Source organism: Sus scrofa, chromosome 2 (genome assembly GCF_000003025.6).
Source record: "Sus scrofa isolate TJ Tabasco breed Duroc chromosome 2, Sscrofa11.1, whole genome shotgun sequence".
NCBI lineage: Eukaryota > Metazoa > Chordata > Mammalia > Artiodactyla > Suidae > Sus > Sus scrofa.
The window spans coordinates 5996556-6015645 of NC_010444.4; the positions used below are offsets into that span (position 1 = coordinate 5996556).

The 19090-nt window shown below is 50.8% G+C and overlaps 1 long non-coding RNA gene across 1 annotated transcript; it reads right to left on the reverse strand.

Annotated features, from left to right (window-relative positions):
- Window positions 3670-11007, reverse strand: LOC110259237. Its single transcript, XR_002341431.1, has 2 exons — window positions 10743-11007; window positions 3670-4009 (listed from the first exon to the last, which is right to left on the reverse strand). It is a non-coding gene; the product is annotated as an uncharacterized LOC110259237 (long non-coding RNA).

Consider the following 19090-nt stretch of genomic DNA (forward strand, 5'->3'; position numbering starts at 1 on the left):
TTCTCCTCCCCCTTTTCCAAACCCAGGTCTTGGCGATTTCGCAGGGGGAGTTTAGTTGGGGGCGGGGGTCTAAGCTTCTAGGATGAGTGGGAAAAGGGTCCTGGTATCCTGAGGGAGAGGGACCAGCTGAATTTGGCTTCGGTTCTATTTTCCCACAGCCCAAAATAGGAACACCTGCACCAACTCGGCAGTCTGCAGTGACCCTTTGTTTCTCTGTCCACTAATTAACCTCAGTCCCTCACGGGGGGAAACTGAGGCCGGTCCCAGGGCCTGCGGAGAATCTGGGTCTACACCTAAGTATCCCTTCCCCCATTGCCAGCCCCAAAGCCAGCGGCTGCCCCCGCGCGACTGCAAGGCTCGGTCTCCCCGCGGGCTGGGGGCGGGGGCGGGGCCGGGGGAATCCCAGCTCCATATTAGGACAGGAATCCTCCCGCGGCTGCCGCAGCAGCAGCAGCAACGGGCGGGGCCTGGCTGCCTCCGCAACGCTCGGGAGGGCTCCCCCTCTGCCTCCTGCGGGGAAGATGGAGAAGCAGCAGAGAAACGAGGGGGGGCGTTCTGGACCCTCTGCAGGTTCCAAGCACCTACCAAGGACCCCTTAACTCTGTCAGGCTGTCCACAGTGCTTTCCGACCCCCTCCCCATCATCAGCGGCAGGACTTCTCCCTGTGTCTCCACTTTCAACGCTCCACATACCCCCCTTCCCCCGGCCCCAGCTAGTTTTGTTACCTCTTTGCCTGCTTAGTGGTCTGTCTCAGCTTTGTGAGCCCTCTACCCACCAAACGTTCCCCCTCTGCTCTCTGGAGTCTCTCTTCTTTCCTTTGTCAATTTTGTCTCAACATCATGTCTCCTTTGCTCTGTCTCCCTCCTTCTTTCTCTTTTCAGCACCGGTGATCACTGTCTACAGGGGCTGAGGGGTGCCTTTGTTTCCCCTAGAATCCCATGAAAGTAGAAAAATAAGCTATGGGACATTCTATCTGAAATCGAATTCTGTGGGGTAGGGGTGTGTGTGCAAAGTCACTTGAGGGGCTGGGTTAGGGTTAGGGTTAGGAAATGAGGTCACTTAGAAGCAGGGGGAAAGGGGAGTTCCCATCGTGGCGCAGTGGTTAACGAATCCGACTAGGAACCATGAGGTTGCCGGTTCGGTCCCTGCCCTTGCTCAGTGGGTTAATGATCCCGCGTTGCCGTGAGCTGTGGTGTAGGTTGCAGACGCGGCTCGGATCCCGCGTTGCTGTGGCTCTGGCATAGGCTGGTGGCTACAGCTCCAATTAGACCCCTAGCCTGGGAACTTCCATATGCCGCGGGAGCGGCCCAAAGAAATAGCAAAAAGAAAAAAAAAAAAAAAGAAGAAGAAGCTGGGGGAAAGGGATCGGCCTGCTTGTAGAAAGTCACATGGGAGGGGTGGAAATAGACTTTGACACCAAGAAGCGAAATTTGGGGTCAAGGAACTCTTTTTCACTCTTCATAAAAAAGGGTGGTGGTAAGACAGGTAGAGTGGGAGGAGGAGGGCTAGCTAAGAAAAGGGTCTCTGCGGACCCAGTCCTGACATCCTGTGCATCTTGCAGAGGTTGGGACATCCAGAGCAACCATCCTATATTCAGTAGCACAATTGAGAGGGAGGGAAGAGGTAGGTCTGTCTGTCTGTCTGCCTTCCACTACCCCCAACCTTATGTACCTGGGTGGACATAAAAGTGGCTCCTTCAGAAAGTTTGTTCCAATTTCATCTCTATCTGGTCCCTGATGTACTTACCCACCCCTTGCTGAAGCTTCTGTTTGGACCAGCTCCTGATCATTGGACCCCCTTCTTGTATGAAAACCCAGGGCAGTATTCCTGTTTTCTTCACTCATGGTGTTTTATTCCTGATTGAGGGACATGCCTGATGTTCCTCTCCATGATAAGAGGTGTGTATTGGTTGGGTCCAGCTGGTCTCCAGTAAGCTGAGCAGATCTGCAGTGAAAGAATGGGGCACACGCTGCTGTCCGTGGTCCTGAATTATCAACCGGCATATCCTATTGACCAGGATCTGCCTGGGACATTAAAGTAGAGCTTGTGTCCATGCAGCTCTCACAGAGAGGCCCCGAATGGCTGTCCCCTTCTTCTGAGGATGAGTAGGGGGGTGGGTTGCAGGGATGCAATATTTCTGTGCTAGGAGTGAAGTAAATGCGGGGGTCGGGGGAGGACTGGGTTCAAGGGAAGAGCCCTTGGATTTTCCCAGGAGAATGAATGGGGGTTGGAGTGGGGGGTGGGGTGGGGAGAGATATTCTAGAAGGGAAGAAGGGTCTAGAAAGGGACAAGGGAGGGGGCACAGAAAGGCTCATCCTAGTTCTTCCACTCTAGGATTCAAGTTGAGAAGCTCTGTATGCCCCAGTGTCTTCTCTCCCCAGGCCAGCTCCCACTCCCCTTGCCTCCCACCTCCATGAGGCTATTTTTAACAGTGAAGAACCAAAAATAGCTTGGCAGCAGCTTCCAGCCGTGGGAGAGGAGCTATTTATATCACCAGTGATGGTTCCAAAATAGCAAGCAGGAGGAGGGGGTGGCTGGCACGCTAGAGAGCTCCTGGCTGCTGCTAAAAATACTGGCAGTGTGAGTCATCCTGGCCTGGCTGAGTCACCCCACTCCCCCCAACAGGCAGCAGGCAGCAGCAGTAGAACAGGCTAAGAACTGGAAGTCTGAAATGGGGGTGGTAGCAGAGCCCCTTGGCTATGGAAAAGTGGGCAAGAGAGTGTATTGAGAGAGGGGCTTTGGGGTGAGTTTGTAGAAGGAATTGGGGGAGCTCCTGCTCCCCCTCTCTGTGAGCCTGCAGCATTATCAGCTCTGCACTGCTGCTCAGGGATGCCTAGGCAATTGAAGGGAGGGAGCCAGACTGTGAGGATGTGCATGTGTGTCTGTCCATTCATTTGATTCTGACTGTATTTGTGTATCTCTCTGTGTCTGTTTGCATGCGTCTATAGCTCTGGGTCCATATTACTTTATGTACTTGCCTATGCCTGCACTTATGCTGTCTTTATGAAAAAATGTCTATGACTTCCTGTGTTGTGTGTAGTTCTACCCTTGCAGCTTTCTGTGTGCCTCCCTGTCCATGCATTTTGTGTCCACATCTGAGTTGGATCAGTGCTTCTCACAGAACCCAACAGGGTACATGGATTTGCATGCATTCTTAGCCTCAATGCACCTTCTTTGCTCTCTCAGATGTCACTTGTTGGGCTCCTGCACCATTTATGCCTTAATCACCTCTCTCCACCCAGCACCTTCCCTTCCTTCTAGCCCTTGGCCCCCAATCATTTGTGAAGGTCTCTGTTGCATGCAACCTCTAGCTAAAAGATGGAGGAAGGGAGCCCCATGTGGCCTCTCCCTTTTCTCTCGAGCCATCCTGAATTGTCCCTGGCTTGCAAGAGTAAGTGGTTTTCCATCACTCCATATTTGGGGAGCCTAGAGAAGAGAAGGGCTTTCTTTAGTTCTAAGGAAAAAAATTCCTGGTGTGGGCATAGGCATGCGCAGTGTATGTGTGTGTGTGTGTTCGAGCGCGCGTGTGCACACACACAACCGAGAAAGAGAATGAGAGAGAAAAAAAAAATCAAGGTCCCTTCTTTACAGAGACAAGCTCGCATCTGTTGCCATGGCAACCCCGCCCACTCCTTCCCCGAAAAATCACCAAGAAGAGGTGATGGCATCGAGGAGCGATTGGCTGATTTCTTTCTTTATTATTTTTTCCGAAAAAGGGCTTTTTATAGCAAGAACAGGCCGTGAGATCCCTTGCCCCTGTCTTACATGGCTTTACTGGGGACCTGGAAGGACACCACCCCCCAACCTCTAGCAGAGAAGAGGAGGTTTATCTTTTCCAGAAATTTCAGGGAGGATGACCTCCTGGAAGGGAACTGGAGGGTGAGTGGGGAGTCTGCTTCTTTAAAACAGCATGGAGGCTCCTAGTGAGGGCTGCTTTTCTGAAGACTTGGGGCAGGGGTCTTGAAAGAGGCTGTCAAAGCGTATTCTGTCTTGCCCTGGACAAATGCATCTATGAAAAGGAGAGAGGAGGAGGAAGGAAGGGAGGGAGGGAGAATGGATGAATGAATGAATAAATGAATGAATCACTTGATGGGTCTCCAGAACAGACGACAAAATGCCAAAGGATGCAAGATCTCTGTGGTGGCCAGGTCCCATAGATAGACAAGATGCTTTGAGACATTAAGGCAATTGGTGGTGCTGCAAGTCATCACCAGGCCACAAGTATGGCTACTTGATCTGGACCCCAGGGAAATTGGGGCCGTAAGGGAACAATCTATGGGAGCATGGCAGCTCACCTTTCCTAACTCTAGTCCCAGCCTGAGTCTCAAATACCAACACTAAAGCCTGGCCACCAGCCACTGCAGCCACATCACTTTCTCAAGTGAACTGTAGCCTCCTGCCAAATGACTGGATGGTGGCAAGGAAGGGATTCCTCGTTTCCTCCTGTGCTCGGCTTGCTGCAAAAATGGGGTCATTTGGGGCTGGAGGCTGGAAAGCCAGACCAAGAATCTGACTCTAGAGAGAAACACCTCCCCACTTCCAGCAGGCTGCTTCCACCCTCAGCAGGCAAGGGCATGGCCTGAGGAGGGGGTTAAATCTACTTGAAGTGATAGAACAGAGGGATTGAAAGATTTCAGATTTGCTCTGACCCGTCAGACCTATTCTAATGACAAATCTGACTGATGTTATTAGGCTTATTTGATAGATAGTGTGAACCAAGGGTCAGAGACAATGGCTTACCCAAAGTCACATGGCAAATTTTGGGTGATATTGGGCCTTAAGCCTAGCTCCTGTCCCCCAGCTCAGGCTCTTCCTCTTGCACCGTGGAGTAGAGCCAAGGTCTGCAAATTCTGACCTGCGTGCCAAATCTAGCCCACTGGGTATTATTGCAAATAACATTTTATTGGCACACAGCCACATCCATTTGTTTATATATTGTCTATGGCTGTTTTCACCCTACAGTGGCAGTCTTGAGCAGTTGCAACAGACACCATATGGCCTGAAAGCCTAAAATATTTGCTAACTGACCCTTAACAGGAAAAGTTTGTCATCTTTTAGAGTAGAGGATGAGTTTATACTAGGAATATTTCTGCTTGTCTCTCTCTCATCCAGAAGCTCCCTGGCCCAGGACATACCAAGATGTCATTTCATCAAATGCCATGGCACAGTAGTGTCCCTGTACCCCTTAAAGGCAAAGAGACCTGGAAGCCCTATGGGGATAGGCTCTTCACTAGCTTCAAGCCCTTCTGAAGTTGTGTAGAAGTAGTCTTCCCATTCAAGAGTGATGCTCCACATCCTGTTTCCATGGTAACACGCATTGGAGCTTGCAATGAAGAGTCAGGGTACTCCATTCCATCTCTAGCACAACCCTAGCCTCAGGACTTCATTTTGGGGTTAACAGGATGAAAAAATGTCCTGGTAGGAGGAAAATGACAGTACTGTGGGGTCTTAGGCCTCCCGGAGCCTCTAGTCTAACCCAGGGAAAGAATCTCTATACACTTTCTCAGAGAGGTTTAGTAACTTGCCGAGAGTCACACAGCTGGAATGAGATAAATCCAGAATTAGAATTCAAGTCTCCTGATTTCTACTTCTTCCTACTTTTAACTAGGTCATTCTTTTGAATCCATGAGTTTGCAACCATGTAAAGGTTTTCTCTTTTCTTTTTGTCTTTTTAGGGCCGGACCCATGGCATATGGAGGTTCCCAGGCTAGGGGTTGAATCGGAGCTGTAGCCACCAGCCTACACCACAGCCACAGCAACACCAGATCTGAGCTGCATCTGTGACCTACACTACAGCTCACAGCAATGCTGGATCCTTAACCCACTGATCGAGGCCAGGGATCGAACCTGCATCCTCATGGATACTAGTCAGATTCATTTCCACTGAGCCACAATGGGAACTCCCCTCATGCCTCTTCATGTAAAGGTTTTCTAACAGATTCCCATGTAACCCCCTCTTCCCCAGTCCTGGGTCTTGGGTCCACCATCTACAGTGAAAATATAATCCTCATGTAGAGTTGGTTGGTGCAAAGGCTGCATCTTAGCAGGCTGTTTTCCTTCTCTTAAGGACTTTTCATTATGTTATCACTCCCCCAATTCTACTTGCACAGGGAAGTATTCAGAACATCGTTTCATCTATTTATGGTTACGAAATCAACAAATCTCATGTGAAGAGGGTACACGCTGGCACCCACACATTGAGACGGTCAGAGCCAGGTGAGTGGGCTGAGCAGAGGAGGTGAGAGGCACAGAACCATGGAGAGGGTGGGAGGGGGAGGGTGTAGTTCAGGTGGGAAAAGATGCAGCTTTTCTGGTCAAGGGCCTGAAGGCAGGGCTGAGAGAAGAGAAGATAAGCAACCCAGAGAGAAGCGTGTCAGACCAGCCTCGCCATCATCCAAGGAGGGAAGGAAAAATCCATCAACTAAAACCACTCTCTGAATGCAGAGCAGGGACCCAACCCTACTCTAAGCACCATGGGGGGAGACAAGAATGCAGGACACCTGCCTTTTGCCCTCAAGGGGCTGGAGGTCTGGGGAGGAGCCGGACCCTCTGCACATTCATTCATTAGCTCGGCCCCGTTTCAGGGTCCTCTCCACCACTGCTCTCCAGTTGGTGAACTCCTTGTCCCTCTGGTCTTCCGTTTGGGTCCAGGGCTCCTCCTCTATGCCCCCACCCCTGTCCCACACCCCCTGTGCTTCTTCATCAGTGCAATTCTCATCCTGCATTGTCACCAGCTGTTTACTTGTCTGTCTTTCCCACCAGCATCTACATCTGGTCTCCATAATCTCAGCATCTAGCATAAGGCCTGGACTTCAGGTATGTCATCCATTCATGCACACCCATCTGAGGGCTGAGTTTGTGCCAGCCTCTGTGTCAGGCACTGGTGCTGCAGTGGTTTAGAAATACAGGCTTGATCTTAACCTCATGGAGCATCCAGGCTGGTGAGAACTCGTTCAAGCCAGCGACTGCTGTGAGGGAGGTATACAGGGTGTTTGGGGAGAGCAAAATGAGGGATGAGCCTGGGAGTCCAGGATGGCTTCCCGGAGGAGGTGTGATTGAGCTGAGTTGCCGGGTGTCAAGTGACTGGCTGATTAGGTTAGGCTGTGCTGAGTGGGTAGGGTAGGGTGAGCAGAGTTAGCATTGTGAATGAGACAACACAGGGACATGTAGCCACAGAAGAAGCCATGGAAGCCTGAGGCCATGTTAACAGATGCATGGTGTGAAGGTGCAGAGTGGCAGCTGCTGTTAAGTGCAGCTAATTCCCACTTTGACCAGGAGGTTTGGCTCCTGTGGCAGGACTGAGATAAAGTGGCTCAGTCTTGAGCAGAGGGATCAGTGCAGAAGGCCAGTAAGTTCTTTGCAGAAAGGCAGGTGGGTAGGAGGGAGCCTAAGGCTCAGAGGGCAGGAGAGGGTAGAGGCCAGGAGGAAGGCTCTAGGTTGTGAAGCCCATGTAGAGTCCTGGCTCCATCTCATTGGGCAAGTGAGCTAACCTCATGTGCCTCAGTTTACCTATCTGTCAAATAGGGATGTGAGGAGAATAGCAGCACCTACATCAAAGACTGATGAGAAAATTAAATGAGTTAAATCATTAAAGCCCTTGGAACAATGCCTGGCACACAAAAGGTGCACACCAAATGTTGAATGATGGAATGTTAGTCACTGTTATTTTAACCTTATGAAGATGTGACTTTGGACAAGGCTCTGAAGAGGTAGCATGGGCTGGTTCAGGAGGCAGCACAGGCCCTGTCACTCTAGGTGTGGGAACAAGGCCCTGGCATCTACCGGCTTTTTGCGGCCTTGGCCCAGCTTGGTCTGGGAGTGACAGCTGGGGTTGGGCAGGCTGGGGGCCGGAGCAGTCCCAAAGAGAAGGACAGAGGTGACAGCTGGAGGCCTGGGGATGTCGAAGGGTGCACACAAAGTCCTCCTTGGGGCTCCAGCCTGGGTCCCAGTGTGCTCCTTCCCTGGGCACTGGCTGCCTGCTGCACTGCCCAGCAAGGCCGGGGACAGAGGCCAGTGTGCCCTTTAGGTGCTCGGTGACCAAGCTCCTCCTGCCATTTTTCTAGAAGCCAACCTGACCGTGTGCTTCCCCAGCTGAAAACGCTGTGACTCCCATCACTCCCCAGTACCAAGGGTCCCCCTGGCCCTCTTGCCCCTTCTACCCCCAGGTGCCTAGGCCACCGTAGGCTCCAGGTTCAAGGGTCTCCTTGTTATCACCTAATGCACCTTGTAACATGAGAGTTTACGGGTGCAACACTCACCTGTGCCTTATATACCTAATCATGCCTTAACTCGCTCACTCCTCCCGCAACCCAATGACACCTGGGTTACTGTTATTTCCCCTGGCCCTGGGCCCAGCCGAGAGGGGTCTGTAGGGGATGACCCATGAGGTCCTGGGAGAGACTGATGGGATTAAAGGCTGGGGCACCATGGAAGGGCAGTGGGCCTGGGACTAGGCCAGTGACAGAAGAAAAGCCCTAGGAGCAACCAAGGGACCACCGAAGAGCAGGGAGAATCATGACCCCTCACCCCTGGGGATGCTGGAACTACAGGGAGTTGGTTGATCCACTCCAGTAGGATGCGGGTAGCAGCCGTTATGATCTGTTGACAGAGTAGCTGCTGGAACCAAGAAAAGATGAGCCCAAGATCAATGGGGAGGGGACACCAGGAAGCTTTAGGAGAAAGGAGCACGCAGTTGAGGAGAAAGCTCCTCCTACCATGCCCAGCACAGACAGGGGTGGGCTGGAGGAGCCTTCTGCCGAGGATTTGCAGGTCCAGGAGGAATTGACATCAGTCTAGACGTCCGCGGATGGTGTTTGCTGCAGAGGAGAGAGTCCTGGACAGGAGGATCGGGAGACATGGATTCTGGTCCTTGCTCTGCCACCAGCCTACTGGGGTGTTACGCAAGCCCCTTCCCCTCTTTGGGCCTCAGTTTCCCAAATTGCAAAATGGCAGGTGAGCGAGTTGGACTCCTTGGCTTGGAAGGGCTCACCCATCTCTGGCACTCTGAGAATCTGTGGGCCTCTCAGGCTTTAAAGTCAAGTGCTGCTGCCTCAAGACCCAGTTTCAGGTGAGGATGAGGCCATGGGCCCACTGCTAGGGCTGAGTGGGTCTGGAGTCCCCCAGAGGACCAAGTCCTTGGCCCTGGATCATCAGGGCCACCTTGGGCCCTGCACAACTGGTCTGCGTGGATGGGGGGTGGGCTGGGTGGCAAGAGAGATGGGACCAAGCACTGGTCTCCTTCCTCAAATCCAACCCATCAGAGGCCAATCTCATCGGTCTTTGCTAAGAGCACCAGGGAACTCACCGTTGGAGGGATCTGATAGGTTCCAAGGTGTATAAAACAGACCCCCAGTCATCCTCGGGTGGCCTGCTCAGCCTTGTTTGAAGCAACCACGGCTTCCAGTATTGCTTAGCTTCAGTCTGGTGGGAGGGAGAAAACACCCCCAGAAATGTCCCTCACCATCACAGAGAGAATCCACAGCCTGGCAAGTTACCCCACTCAGAGGATCCCAGACTCACAGTTCAAGTGGGGGCCCCTCGAAGATCATCCACCAGGAGTGACTGAGGTCTAGTGAAGAGAACTGAGTGACCAAGTGACACAGCCAACACTTAGTAAAGGGGGACTCTGAACCAGGTACCTGGCTCACAGCGCAGTGACCTCTGAGCACCTCTCAAAGACTGGTCTCTGGGATCCAAGTGTAGGGAGAGAGCCTGGGCCAGGAGTCAGGGTTCTAGGTCCTAGTCTCAAAGTGCACTGACTTGCTGTGCGACCTTGGCATATAATGTCTCTTGGAGGGCTGCCTCAGTTTCCCCTACCAGGCATTGGAGACTTGGCCCTGGCAAAGGATGCATCTTGAATTCCAGGCTCCAGGGCTAACTTCTCCAGAACAGGAACCTCTCTCCTTTGTCAGACTTGGTGGCCACAGCTGGGCTGCATTGTATCTGCCTCTGGCTCCCCAGGCCTGGTCCAGCGTAGGGGCCCAGAGATGTCTGGAACCTACATAGCTCCTTGGTCATGGTCAAGTGCTTCACAGCTGTCTTCAATGAGTCCTGGTCAAACACCACTGCAGGCGCTGCAGGGAGAGTACAGGCACCGTCAGAAGGAGGTGGGGGAGTCCAAAGCGTTGGGTGTACAGGGCCCTGGCGAGCCCTGCCAGAGCCTGCAGGCCACACGTCCAACTGGAAGCCAATTGGCACTTGCAAACAGTTTGAAGAAGGTTTGGCTCCAGAAAGGTCCAGAGAGCTGGTGGGTTGCCAGAAGCCTTTGATGGAAGCAGATAGGTGTAGGCAGCGATCTGGTTGGTTGGTCATGGAGTCCATGAGATCCAGAAGCTTGTCCAAAGTGACCATCCATCCAGGAAGCCTACCTAGGTCTGGACTCCTCTGGGGAAAACAAAGCAGCTGGTGCTCCTGCCACAAGAGCTGTTGTCTGGCCTCTATATTGGGTACAGGGCAGGAGCTGGCGACTAGACACTATGCCAGCTCTTCTCAACATTGGGCACCAGGGGAATGACCTTTGGCCGGGAAGTCAGCATCCCTGGCTCTGGCCCATGCTGTCCAGGAACACGCCATGTGACCTTGGTCAAGCCACTACTCTTCTCCGGGCCTCAGTTTCTCTTTCAGTTTAATGAGAATTGGAGAAACTGCTAAGGGGTCTTCTAGTTAAAATCCTAACTGAACCCAAGGAGAAAAAAGGTTAAGGCAGAGACCTAGGGTGGCCTGGCCAGCAGTGAATTTCTCACCTGGTGTTTTCACTCTGTGGCCTTGTCCAGAGAGGATCCCCAAACGCGCTAGGCCCGGCATCTTTTCTCCATCCATGGCTCCTATGGAAGAATCTCCCTGTTGGCAGGAGGGGAAGATGGGGGGGGGGGGCAGGGCACGACCTCCTTTCTTTAAGGCTGAAATTTCCCCAAAGTGGGTGGAGGGCGCTAAGGTTTGTGGTGGTGGTGGTGGTGGGGCACCAGAGGCTTCCTGGGCCCAGGGCTCGTGGCTCGGGGGCGGGGCAGCTCTCCGACTCTGGCGGAGCCGCCACTCCGCTGGTTGCCTTTAAAAGGCGCCAGCGCGCGCGCATCACCAGAAGGGCTGCGGCTCTCTTCCAAAATAGGCAAGAACTGGGAGGCCGCGAGAGACTAGCTGCGAGCAGCGCAGACGTCACCCGGGGCCTCCCTCTTCACCGCCTGCATCAGGTCTCCATGGCAACGGCGTGCCGCGGCCTCAGATGAATGAGCTACTTAGAGAAGAGAGGAGGAGCGCGCTGAGAGGCGCGCTCCCAGGTTCAGGCGGCCAGGCAACAAGGCTGCTCTGGGAAAGGGGATGCAAACGCGGCGCTGGGAAGAAGGGTGGCGGCGCCCTCATATTCAAAAGGGCTTCAAGACCCATTCATTCCCCTCTGATTCTATTGTCCTGGGAGCCCCGGAGCTACTCAGTCCAGGCAGAGAATCCTTCGGTTCAGGGATCCTCAGCTGCCAAGGTTCCCCTTTTTCTTTACTCTCTTACTCCGTCACCTCTCTGCTCCCCCAAATTCTGCGGAAAATCAGACGAGTTGTGGCTTAGCGCCACCGGGTGGCGGGTAATGCCGGGGAGTCAGGGGCGCGTGTGGCTGGGGTCTCACCGTCTATGTCGCCCTCTGGCGTTTGTGAGAGGGAAGAGCGTAAAAGATCTCAACAGTCTTCCTATTAAGACCCTAAATAGCAGAGGCATCGTTATAACACTGCAGTTAACGTTGGGTGAGTGATCCCCATGTGCCAATCACCGCTAAGCGCTTTTCCCATATCTCTTCATCTCACCCTCACAGCACCCCTGCAGTGCTGATGGCGGTGGTGATGATGCTAAGTGCCGGCCGCTACCATTGTGCAGGCGAGGTAAACAGGCTGGATAAATTGAAGCTTGCCTAAGATCCCACAGCTGTAAGCAGCACAGCTTATGCCTGAACGCTGAACTGTGAGAAAGGTGCTTGTGAATCCTTTACTTCCATACCTGCGGTCTCTCTCTCTGTTTTTGGCCACATACATGGCTTGGGGAAGTTTCCAGACTGGGGATGGAACCTGGGCCACAGCAGTGAAGGTGGAGAATTCCAACAATTAGACCACCAGGGAACTCCTCAAATTCATTCTCAAGTAGAGCCTTGCATTGCAGCCTGGTTCTACTGGAGTCTTTTTTCCCTCTGGGCTACCCCGTACACCTGTAAGGCTGGATGTAACAAACTACCACAAACTTAGTGGCTTAAAACAACACAAATGCAATGTCTTATAATTCTGGAGGTCAGAAATGGGAAATGAGACTCACCAGGCCAAGGTCAAGGTATGGGCAGGGCCATGTTCCTTCCGGAGGCTCTAGGGGGAAATCTGTTTCCTTGACTTTTCCAGGGTTCAGAGCCGCCTGCCTTCCTTGGCGGGTGGCTGGTGGCCTCTTCCTCCATCTTCAAAGCCAGCAGGGTAGCATCTTCAAAGTTTTCTGGCTCACACTACTGCTTCCCTCGATCCCTTACAGGGATCCTTGTGATTACATTGGATCTGCTCAGATAATCCAGGATAATCTCCCAATCTCAAAACCCTTAATTTGATCACAACTGCAAAGTCCCTTTTGCCATGTAGGGTGGTCTATTAACAGGTTCTGGGGATTAGGATGTGAATATCTTGAGGGAGGCACGGTTTTACCTGCTAAGCTCAGTAAATGATTAAAGCATCACACTCATACTGGCTTAAGCTGCCTTTAAAATCCAAAGAGGTCCGTCATGCCTGCCTCTTTCCTGCTGGTGATTCAAGTTTTAGTAACTTGAGTACCTACATACTGATGTGTTTTCTTATTGGTAATTTTAACTTTGATCACTTGGTAAAGGCAGCGCCTGTCGAGTTTCTCCGCTGTGAGGATACTGTTTTTCTCTTTTTAATTAATGAGTATCGTGTGGGAAGAGGCCAGATGTTTCTGACTGCACTGGAGAGCTTAAAGAAAACGAAAAGCTCCAGATATTAAATTCTCGGCTCCAGAAACAGACTCACAGACATGGAGAACAGACTTGTGGTTGCCCTGGGGGAAGGGGAGGGAGTGGGATGGATTGTGAGTTTGAGGTTTGTAGATGCAAACCCTTGAATTTAGAATGGATAAGCAATGAGGTCCTACTGTATAGCACAGGGAACTATATCCAATCTCTTGTGACAGAACATGATAGAAGATAATAGGAGAGAAAGAATGTATAAGTATATATACACACATATATATACATAGACATATATACATACATATATATTATATATGACTGGGTCATTCTGTACAGCAGAAATTGACACAACATTGTAAATCAAACGTGGTCATTTACTAGCCTTTTAATGATGTGCGTCATTGCTATTTAACCTCAGATGCATTATGCTAAGTAAAAAAAAGATCCAAGATGCTACATACTGCATGATATCATATACATGACATTCTGTAAGAGGCAAAAGTACAGGGACAGAGGACAGATCAGTGTTGGGAGGGCTTGTGAGTGGGAGGAAGGAATTTTTCGGATGATGGAGTTGTGGGTATGGAGCTTCATGGTTCTATGCGTTTGTAAAAAAGTCATATACGCAACTACATGTCAAAAAATGAATCTCAGTGTATGGAAATTTTTAAAATTCCTGTATACACTTAGATCTGTTTTGGAACCTATAATCTCTTCAACAAATTTGTTGTCACTTGCTGGACCATATTCCATTGGGTTTTTTTTATAATTATTATTATCGAAGTATGGTTTACTGACAACGTTGTGTCAATTTCTTCTGTACAGCAAATTGATTCATGTATATATATATGAATATATATCAAGGATGTTGTATATATATAAACATAAATATATATATAATTTATATATATATAAATATATAAAGGAGAAGTTTACATGAGAGGCAGCTCAAGTCCCCTGAGTGTGTTTTCGCTGTTTGGCTGCAGGATCTGGCTGGGTAACTACACAGCCGACTTCCACCTCCAGTTGCTGTATTAGCCCGTCTTGCTAGAAATCCTGTCTTTATCAATAGAGGGTGCTGAAGAGGCCTCAGAGCAGGAAGGGGTCTTCCTGGTTTTGGTATGCCTCCTTTGCCAGTCTCCTGCAGAGCCCTTGGCACAGGCAGTTTCCCACCCGAGGCTTCTCTGGGGGCACAGCTTTCTCTAGCACCAGGCTCATGCAGAACATTTTTTCCAGCGACCAGCTACCGCACTTCCCAGTTTCTGAGCAGTGATGGCCAGCAGGGCCCAATAGTCAGCAGCTGCCCCTGGCATGTCCTCTGCCAGCTCTGCAGTGTTGCCAGAAAGCCCTTCAGTAATGTCTCATTGCCCTCCCCTTCAAGATCTGGTCCCAGTCTGGGAGCTGGCAGCAGTGGGGGCATCCTTCCATGGGGGCTCTGCCTTTGCCCTGGGGTAAGGGCTGCTCCCTATGCCTGCTGGCTCTTTGTTCTTTAGAGTTCTCTTTAACTCTTACCAGTAAATCCTCTACTGTTCCAATCCTCTGGGAATCTTTTTTTTTGGCTGCCATAACACAGACTAGGTGGCTTATGGAAATAATTATTTATATTAAACTTTCCGGGAGTTCCTGCTGTGGCACGATGCGATAGGTAGCACTTCTGCAGCACCAGGGCGCAGATTTGATCAGCCTGGCTCAGTGGGTTAAAAGACCCAGCGTTGCCACAGCTGCAGTCTAGGTCGAAACTGTGACTCGAATCTGATCCCTGGCTTGGGAGCTCCATACACCTTAGGGCAGCCAAAACAAAAAACAAAATTTTTCAGATTACCGTGTGGATCCTGTCTTCTAATTGGACTCTGACTGCTGCAGCAATGTTCTAGTAACCTCCAATACTCTAATATTCTAACCTCTAATAGGTCAGGCTTTGTGGTTCTTTTCTTTTTCTTTTCTTTTTTTTTTTTTTTAAGGGCATATGGAAGTTCCTGGGCTAGGGGTCGAATCAGAGCTACAGCTGCCAGCCTATGCCACAGCCACAGCAGCACCAGATCTGAGCCTCGTCTGTGACCTACACTGCAGCTTAGGGTAACCCAAGGATGTTTAACCCACTAAGTGAGGCCAGGGATTGAATCTGCAACCTTATGGATACTAGTCAGATTCTCTTCCAGCCGAGCCACAGCAGGAACTCCTGTGGTTCTTTTTAAAACTGTGATTAGGGAGTTTCTGCTGTGGCTCAGTTGTTTAAGAACCCAACCAGTATCCATGAGGATGTAGATTTGATCTCCCCTGATCAGTGGGTTAAGGATCCAGCCTTGCTGCATGGTGGGGCATAGGTTGCAGATGTGGCTCAGTGGGTTAAGGATCCAGCCTTGCTGCATGGTGGGGCATAGGTTGCAGATGTGGCTCAGATCCTGCATTGCTGTGGGTGTGGCTGCCGGCTGCAGCTCCAATTAGACTGCTAGCCTGGGAACTTCCATATGTTGCAGGTGTGGCACAAAAAAGAAAAAAATAAATAAACAAATAAAACTGTGATTAGTTTTCACCCTTCATTTTTTTCTTCAGAATGAATTTCAAAATCAGTTTCCAAAAGCTATGAAACCACCCTTAAGATTTCATTTAGGACAGCACTGAAATACCATGCTGGGTTGTTGAGAATGGGCATCTTTATCCTAAGTCTTTGAATCTGGAACCGCGAGGTAGTCTTGGGGTAGGTAACGGTCTTAATTTCTCTGTCCTCTCCTTCCTTCTCGTGGGACGTGGTATCTTCATCTGTCTGCGAGCATCTTGAGAAAGCTGTGTTCCACGGAAGTGTTCTCAACAGCTGCTTCTGCTGGGCATCTAAGGCACAGAAAGAACCTGGGATTCATTTTATCGCTTGAGTTTCCCACCCAATGGGCTAACTTGGGCCTCGAGCCTTTTTGAAGAAAAAAGACTCCCCCCACCCCCCGCCGCCCCCGGCTGGAGCCACAGCTGAGAGAAGCTTCCTGGCTGCCTCCCTGGACCAGTGGGGAGTTTGTTTCTCCTCCTTTCAAAGCGAGTGCCATCTTCAAGGGTCCTAGCTTTGTGCAGGTGTCCCATTGCCACCTCATCGCCTCTCAAAGCCTGAGGTTTCATCGGTTGCTCCTGAGTGAGGTCAAAACCCAAGCCTTCTCCCTTGGGAAAATCTGTAAGCAAGGGGCCCCGGAGGAAGCTCCAGGTGAGGTCAGGTGGCTGTTTTAGGTAGCCTGAAGATGTAACATATTAGAAGGGCTGACCCTTCCTCCCCACCACTGATCTCCGTGATTATCTGAAAGAGTTCCTTCCTGTGTTTAAGGGAAAATACCTCTGTCCTGAGTGACACAGAGTGACTCAGGCATGGAGGACCCCAAGTTATGAAATCATGCCATGTTCCTGGTCCCTATCCCTCTCTGCTCATATCACAGCTACAAGTTCAGAAGGTGAGACCTGAACAGATTCGTAACAGCAGCTCAGAAAGCCACTGCCCAAATGCCACCCCCCCACACCCAGCTGGTTAACAGGAGGGTGTCAGGATCCATGGAACACAGGAGACTAGAGCATCTCTACAGGTAGAGCCTTCTGTTAGTCAATTTCATGGTACCTGGTTCTTCAGAAAGAGCATAGGGGGAGTCCCCTGGTGGCCTAGCGGTTAAGGATTTGGCATTGTTACTGCTGTGGTTGGGTTCAATCCTAGGCTCAGGAACTTCCATATGCCACGGGCAGAGCCAAAAAAGAACCCAACATAATGCCCGTGAGGATGCAGTTTCCATCTCTGGCCTCGCTCAGTGGGTTAAGGATCAGGCATTGCCATGAGCTGTGGTGTAGTTTGCAGAGGCAGCTCAGATCCTGTGTTGCTGTGGTGTGGCTATGGTATAGGCCGGCAGCTGAAGCTCCGATTGGACCCCTAGCCTGGGAACCTCCATATGCCACAGGTGCGGCCCTAACCCAAGAAAGGAAGAAAAGAAAGAGGAGTTCCCATGGTGGCTCAGTGGAAATGAATCTGAAAAGTAGCCACGATTTGACCCCTCGCCTGGGAACCTCCACGTGACATGATGCGCCTGGAGCATTTCATGGCACCTAGAAAGACCAAAAACAAAAAAGAAAGGAAGAAAGAAGGGAGAGAGGGACGGAGGAGGGAAGAGTGAGCATAGGGAATAAAGAATTTAACAGCTCTCCCATCCCCCAGACCTGAAGGAGGCTTGTCCGGCAGGGCCGTGCACAGCCTGGAAGGCAACGGGAAGAGCAGCCCCAGATTCTGTGGGCATGGGCTGCACAGGCTCTGATGGATACTGTGCCAGGACCATCATTCCCAAGGTAAACCTGAGTCCTAAACTAGATTCTAACCCATCTGCCTCTTGATCACAGTGGCCTATTGCAGTGATGTGTGCTGCCTTAGAGCACAGACCAGAAGCAAGATGGCCCCGGCTCTGCCACGTCCCACCTGTGACATCGCGCAGACAAGTAGCTTGACTTTTCCACGTTTCAGTTTCTTCATTAGTAAAAGGGGGACAGTAACAGCATCTCCTCATAAGGCTGTGAGTCTTAAACCCGCAGATACACATAAGGGTCTTGGAATAGTGCCCAGCACATAGTTAAGAGCTCCGCAAATGTTTTGTTTTGTTTTTTGCTTTTGGTTTGTTGTTTGTCTGTTTTTGCTTTTAAGGCCGCGCCCATGGTGTATGGAGGTTCTCAGGAGGAGGTGAGTAGACAGGGCCTCTCCCCGGAAGGATCATTTCAAGAGGAGTCAGGGTTGCTCAGACAAAAGATAAAACACTCATGTTGGCCTCGGGAATAGAAGCGTTGGACTCTCCCAGGGACAGGAAGGGCTGGTGTGGCAGGGAGCACTGGGCTGGGGGGAGAGCAGCCAGCTGGCGCTGGGGGTCAGCAGGAGCCCACCTGGGCAGGATCTTGCGGGCTGGGCACAGATGCAGTTCCACCTCTGAGCACAGTGGGAAGCCGTCCAAAAGCAAGCGTAAGCAGAAAATGGACATAATCTGATTTTCATTTTAAAAGGTCACTTTGGCTCTCAGGGCCCAGATTTTGTTTCTAAATATCATTCTGCCATAAAAGCAACAGGGCCCCTTGGGGGGAATGGCTGATGCAGGGTGAGGGCCAGGAAAACTCAAGATGCGCCTGGAGCATTTCATAGCATCAGAAAGCAAGGCAAGGCTCAGAAAGGAAGGTCCCAATGGATGGGACCTTTGCACAGAGACACAGGGGCCAACCTAAAATAATGCCTGGCACTGGAGCAGCAAAGTAACTAACTAACTAACTCAGAGTATTTATATATACGTGGACTCATACATAAATGAGTCCAAGCAATATAAATAAATGGAGGGCAAGCGATAAATCATCTCTATAAAAGAATTCCAAGTAATATACATGGCTCTTCCGGGTTCCCATGGCAGAGCTTAGTCCCGCCCACCTATGGCTGTGGGCCGAACTTGGTGGCTGGCTTCCAAAGATGGGATGAGCCTTGCGGAAATAGTAGCCTTATAGCAGACAAACCTGGTAAGGTGACCTTAACCGAGTGATCAAAGTTGACATCGTCAGAGACTTCAGGTGGATCTTCAGTCCTCCCTGATATGTGATGAGATGGCATTTCACCTCTGTGGTATGTTTCCCCACGATACCAGTCTAGTCATAACAAAAACGGAAAAACCCAGTCTGGGGTGGGGCATTCTACAAGATTTCTGACCACTACTCCTCAAAAGCGTCAAAGTCGTGAGAAACAAGGACAAGGTGAGGAAGGGAGCCGGGGACGCTGGGGGGCTGGTTAATAGTAATGTAATAAAAAATTGAAAAATTAAAAAACGTAATCCTGGCATTCCCGTCATGGCCCAGTGGAAACGAATCGCAGCTGTAGCTCTGATTCGATCCCTAGCCTGGGAACCTCCATATGCCAGGGGTGCGGCCCTAAAAAGACAAAAGACAAAAAAAAAATAGTTATTTGTCCCTTTCTTAGTTTTGACAAATGCACGTGGTGATATAAGGTGATAACATGAGGCCAAGAGCACATAGGAACTCTCTGCATTATCTCAAAATAAAAGTTTTGTGGGGTTTTTTTCCCCTGCACCCTCAGCATGTGGAAGTTCCCAGGCCAGGGGTCGAATCTGAGCCTCAGCTGCAACCTATGTCACAGCCGCTGCAACTCAGGATCTTTAA